Raw genomic sequence first — 6,378 nt, 5'->3', positions numbered from 1 at the left:
CTGTCACTGTTTGCAGATGACATGATACTATACATAGAGAATCCTAAAAATGCCACCAGAAAACTACTAGAGCTAATCAATGAATCTGGTAAAGTTGCAGGATTCAAAATTAATGCACAGAAATCTCTGGCATTCTTATACACTAACAACGAAAGATCAGAAATAGCAATTAAGGAAACAATCCCATTCACCACTGCAACAAAAAGAATAAAATACCTAGGAATAAACCTACCTAAGGAGACAAAAGACCTGTATGCAGAAAACTATAAGACACTGATGAAAGAAATCAAAGATGACACAGATGGAGAGATATACCATGTTCTTGGATTGGAAGAATCAATCTTGGGAAAATGACTACGCTACCCAAATCAATCTACAGATTCAAGGCAATCCCTGTCAAGTTACCAGTGGCATGTTTTACAGAACTAGAACAAAAAATCTTAAAATTTGTATGGAGACACAAAAGACCCCAAATAGCCAAAGCAGTCTTGAGGGGAAAAAACGGAGCTGGAGGAATCAGATTCCCTGACTTCAGACTATACTACAAAGCTACAGTAATCAAAACAATATGGTACTGGCACAAAAACAGAAGTATAGTTCAATGGAACAGGATAGAAAGCCCAGAGATAAACCCACGCACCTATGGTCACCTTATCTTTGATAAAGGAGACAAGAGTATACAATGGAGAAAAGGCAGCCTCTTCAATAAGTGGTGCTGGGAAAACTGGACAGCCACATGTAAAAGGATGAAATTAGAACACTCCCTAACACCATACACAAAAATAAACTCAAAATGGATTCGAGACCTAAATATAAGACCGGACACTATAGAACTCTTAGAGGAAAACATAGGAAGAACACGCTATGACATAAATCACAGCAAGACAGATGGCCAAGAAGCACATGAAAAGCTGCGCAACATCACTAATTATTAGGGAAATGTAAATCAAAACTACAATGAGGCATCACCTCACACCAGTTAGAACGGGCATCATCAGAAAATCTACAAACAACAAATGCTGGAGAGGGTGTGCAGAGTGCAGTAAGTCAGAAAGAGAAAAACAAATATCGTATATTAACGCATGTATGTGGAACCTAGAAAAATGGTACAGATGAACCGGTTTGCAGGGCAGAAATAGAGACACAGATGGAGAGAACAAACGCATGGCCTCCAAGGGGGGAAAGTGGCGGGGTGGGGGTGGGATGAATTGGGAGATTGGGATTGACATGTATACACTAATTGTATAAAAGCCATATAAAGGAACGAAATTGGGTCATTTGTAGAGACGTGGATGGATCTAGAGACTGTCATACAGAGTGCAGTAAGTCAGAAAGAGAAAAACAAATATCGTATATTAACGCATGTATGTGGAACCTAGAAAAATGGTACAGATGAACCGGTTTGCAGGGCAGAAATAGAGACACAGATGGAGAGAACAAACGCATGGCCTCCAAGGGGGGAAAGTGGCGGGGGGGGGGGGGGATGAATTGGGAGATTGGGATTGACATGTATACACTAATTGTATAAAATAGATAACTAATAAGAACCTGCTGTATAAAAATAAAATAAAATAAAATTCAAAAAAATAAAATAAAAAAGAAAATTTAAAAAAGAGGGTGTTACTTGACTGCTATGTTTATAGCATTTGAAAAATACTTTGCAGTCGATTTGAAAACATAAATAAAATAAACACACCACATGATTCTAAACTTATTTTTTCCCCTGGGAATAAAGCAGAGTTAAGCCTCCTATCAGCTGGCTGGTCATTTATCACAGTATAATGATTAAAACCCACGTATTTTGTGGTGCCAGTTGGTAAGATGGTGGGGGTGCTCTCAGATTATATTGTTTAAAGGCTGTAAAGCTCCCCTATCTCCTGGTTACAAAAATGTTTGCCTTTTGGTTGACTGACTGATTTTGAGGCTCACTTGTTATACTGCTTATTCAGGTTGGAAATCATTAAACAAAACGACAGCTCTTGGTTTAAGAGACCATCACCTAAAAACAACATGGTTCTTGCTACTGAATTCTCATCAGTTTCTCACTCCTATTAAAAATAATTCTTTTCCCATGTGGAAGCCTATGACACCAAGCTTTTCTTCAACAGGCTCAAAAGACTTACCAATCATCACCTCGTTCAACCTCACCTCTTCCCTATTAAATAGAGACAAGTGTCATTACTTCACGCTAGGCCAAAACCAGAAAGAGTGTGGTTCAGTGGGCGATTATAGGTCTTACAGGAGCAACAGGGCACTCGTTTCCCACTGAGGTATCAAGGTTGAATCAGAGGACAGTAGAGTATTAAAGCTAGAATTTTCCATAAAGATGGAGAGACAGAGTGTAAGAGCCAGTGCTCTGGTGTTAGCCAGTGCTCTACTTGAACGGCAGCTCAGATTTTTCACTCCCTTGGGCAAGGCTCTGAACCCCTTTAGGCCTGGTGTCCCCATCCATAAAATGAAACTAATGAAAGTATCTGCTTCCTTGTGTGGATGTAAGGACTAAATGAGCCGGCACACACGCAGCACTTAGCACAGCGCTTAATAAATGGTAGCTTGTTATTAGGCCCAAGATCAATTCTCCAGGGATTTTAGAGATGAGGATACTGAAGGCAGAGGGGTGGCCCAAGGCGCCAGAGTCAGGTCGAAGTAGGGGAGAGATTGAAACCTCATTGTCTCAGTGACAAATTAGTGAAAGGAGCTTAGCGGTGATATCCATGAGGTCCAAAAATGTCTTTTTTTTTTTTTAATTTTTGGCCGCACTGTGCAGCATGTGGGATCTTACTTCCCCGACCAGGGATCGAACCCGTGTCTCCTGCAGTGGAAGCTCAGAGTCTTAACCACTGGACCCTGCCGGCTGCTCGCGCGCCGGTGGATCCCGCGCCCTGGAGGGGGCGGGAGGCGGTGCGGCGCGAGGCTGCTGAGCCTCGGGTGCATCCCTTCCAGGCTGGTGGCCGAGCTGCATGATGCCCTGGACTCCTGCGTCGAGCGACAGCGGCTGCTGCGTGCCTGGGAACCAGCCGAGACCCCAGCTCCGGAGCCAACCCCAGGGCCAGCAACTAGCGAAGAGGCCCCACCTGCAGCATGCACACCCAGCCCGCAGGACCTCAAGGAGCCGGAGCCTCTGACCCAGACACTGGAGAAGGCTGTACGGGTGTGAAAAGGCATGTCAAAGGCTGGAGAAGGAGACAAGGGCAAGGCCCCCAGCCGGAAGTCTGCGTCCATGGCCGCTTCCCCTGCCGCCAGAGCCTCTGCCCTCCCCCAGGGCCTCACGCAGGGCTGGCAGCCTTGCGTCAGAGACAAAAGCCCCCAGGGGCATCCACCAAACCAGGGTGCCGGCCAAGGACCTCCCTGAGCTCAGGCTTCTGTCAGTGGGGGATCAGGCCTGTATGGGGACGGGGCCGGAGCCACCAAGCCTGAACCAGGCCGCAGGGACCAACAGATAGTCCCGTTGGCTGCTCCTCGGTCCCCAGAAGCTTTTACACTCAAGGATAAGGGGTGGCTTTCCCAGACCCTCACCGGAGGAACTACTGTCTCTACCTGATCAGATCCTGGGCAGCAGCAGGAATCTGGGTTTGGGGTGACAGGGAGGGCAGGGCATTGAGTTGGATGTGGGCCAGGGAGCCCCAGGATGCCACCCCATGAGGCCCAAGCCCGGAAGCTGGCAGAGTGGAACAGCTGGCTGTGAAGGTGCCACGTTTGATGCACTGGGGCCTGTCCGGTGCCCTATCCACTTATCCACTCAGCCCCGGGGCTCCACATGAGCTCTTGAAGGCCTGGGCTCTGCTTTCTCTCCTCCCTGCCAGGTGGGACCTGGACCGGGCTGGCTCCTGGGGTCACCCTGGAAGCCCTGCCTAAGGGGTGGGTGAGCCTCATCCCTCACTGGGCTCTGAGTAGGGAGTGGGGCCTGCAGCCCCCAGCGTGACACAGAGCTGCCCTGGGCACCGGCTTCTCCGACAGCTGCCGGAGGCCTTCAGGAAAGCGGCTGGAGGCCTTCAGGAAAGCGGCTTCCCGGAATTCCCGGTGAGGCTGAGCCTCGAGGCTGGGGGAGGGGGAGGGGAGACCAGGGGAGTGTGGAAAGCAGGGAGGCTGAGGCTTCCCACTGGTAAGACTTCTCCCACGGGTCCCTCGGCTTTCTCTGCTGGGTGGCGACACTCTCCGCGTTAGGAGAGCCAGCCTCCCTAGGACGGCTGTAGTCACCTTAGACTCAGCCAGCGGCCTCAGAGGCCCTCAGCTCAGCCTCTCTCAAGCTGTGAGACCTTGAGCAAGGCACTCCGTGTCTCCAAGTCCCCATCTGTCTTCCTTGTGGAGATGACAATAATAGTAGCAGCTTCTAGAGGTGATGTAGGGCTTAAACAAGGTGGTGCCTTTCAGGTGCTTGTGCTGTGCCTGGTACAGAGCCAGCACCCAGAGCTCTCGCCAGACATCTTGGTTACTAGTCACTGCTGGCTCCTCTCCCCTTTTTCCTTGAATTCTCTCCTAGCATTTCCCAGAGTGGGTCAGCTCTGTCACCCTTTTCACGGACAGTGTCCCCTCAGTTCCCCAGGACCCCCAAAGGCCCCTCCTGACATTCAGCAGAGCCAGAGAGCGCAGGCTGGGGCCGCTACCCTGGCCCTTGCCTACATCTCGTGGCCCAGCCCAGCTGGCTGGAGTCACCACGTTGCTCTCTGGTTCGCGGGCTGCGCACGTGTGCATCCCAGCCTGTGGGCCCAGCTCAGCCCTGCACAGACCAGTGATTCTGTGGATGCTGCTACCACCGCCAAAACCCAATTCCTGCAGAAAATGCAGACAACTTCAAGCCGGCCCGGCTCTAGGCTCAGTGCCGCTGAGGCGGAGGCAGAGTTGCAGCACCTGCAGGAGGCCTGCTTGCTGCTAAGACTTCGAATGGGGAAGAGCTCACGGCAGAGCCCAAGGACTGGAAGCCAGAGTAGCGCTGCCTGCTCACCCCGGAGGGGCTGCAGGCCATCGCGGGGCAGCGTCGCCGCAGGCTGCGGGAGCGGTGCACGGTACCCAGGAGCTGCAGACCCCGGCGGCCCTCGGGCTGCGGGGGGCCGTGCTGCACCAGCAGATCCACCTGGAAAAGGTCCTGATGGCCGAACTCCTTCCCCTGGTGAGCAAGCAGGAGCCACTGGGGCCACCCTGGCTCGTGCTGTGCTGGGTTGAACACAGCCTGCTCTGTGAGGGAGGCCAGCACTTCCTCACCCTCCTACGAGAAGATAAGCCTGCTGACTGAGCCCTTCCTGTGGCCAGGCCCACCCCTAGTCCCCCAGGACCTAGTCCCCCAGGCTGACTCAGCCCCGTAGCCTGACTGCTGGGGAGAGCCGCGCTTCCCTAGGAGGCATTAAATGAATGGGCATTGAGGGGATTTTCACTGGAGCGGTGAGCCGGGGGCCCAGAGTTGCCTGTACCCCCTTAGGAAATCAGGTTTCCAAGGGGCAGGGACTGCCCCCTGGCTCTTCCTGAGGAACTTAGGGCCTTTCTCATGGCTGCTAAACCTGCTGGTCAGGGCTCAGCTTGCCTTGGCCTTCCACAGGCTCAGGAGACCTGAGGCTGGTGGTGCCTTTTCCTAGCTACCTCTGTTTTCTCTTGCTGTACACTTGAAAGCCACTTCTGTGACATTAAAACTACTTTAGAAAGTATATATATTTAAATCATTTTTTTAAAAACCCATTGGACCACCGGGGGAGTCCAAAAATTTTTTTTTAAGTTTTTTAACAATGTTTTGTTTTTAATAAATTTTACCATTAAAAAAAATTTTTTTTTAATTTATTTATTTTTGGCTGTGTTGGGTCTTTGTTGCTGCGCGCAGGCTTTCTCTAGTTGCGGCGTGTGGGGGCTACTCTTTGTTGCGGTGCGCGGGCTTCTCATTGCTGCAGCTTCTCTTGTTGCGGAGCATGGGCTCTAGGCACGCGGGCTTCAGTAATTGTAACGTGTGGGCTCAGTAGTTGTGGCTCATGGGGTCTAGAGCACAGACTCATGGCTTCTCTTGTTGCAGAGCATGGGCTCTAGGCACACGGGCTTCAGTAGTTGTGGCTCACAGGCTCAGTAGTTGTGGCTCATGGGGTCTAGAGCACAGACTCAGTAGTTGTGGTGCATGGGCTTACTTGCTCCATGGGTGCGGGATCTTCCCAGACCAGGGCTCAAACCCGTGTCCCCTGCACTGGCAGGCGGATTCTTAACCATCGTGCCACCAGGGAAGCCCAACAATGTCTTTTTATTTTTTTTATTTTTTTAAAATTTATTTTTGGCTGTGTCGGGTCTTCGTTTCTGTGCGTGGGCTTCCTCTAGTTGCGGCGAGCGGGGGCCACTCTTCATCGCGGTGCACGGGCCTCTCACTGTCGCGGCCTCTCTTGTTGCGGAGCACAAGCGCCAGACGCTCAG

General features: G+C 51.2%; 1 pseudogene; it reads left to right on the top strand.

The window, feature by feature from the left end:
- LOC102981174 (tubulin epsilon and delta complex protein 2-like) overlaps positions 1-5,230 on the top strand; it is a 20,352-nt pseudogene extending 15,122 nt beyond the window's left edge.
- The last annotated feature ends 1,148 nt before the right edge of the window (positions 5,231-6,378 follow it).

The sequence above is a fragment of the Physeter macrocephalus genome, chromosome 21 (genome assembly GCF_002837175.3).
Source record: "Physeter macrocephalus isolate SW-GA chromosome 21, ASM283717v5, whole genome shotgun sequence".
NCBI lineage: Eukaryota > Metazoa > Chordata > Mammalia > Artiodactyla > Physeteridae > Physeter > Physeter macrocephalus.
This window is presented reverse-complemented; position numbering and strand designations above follow the sequence as displayed.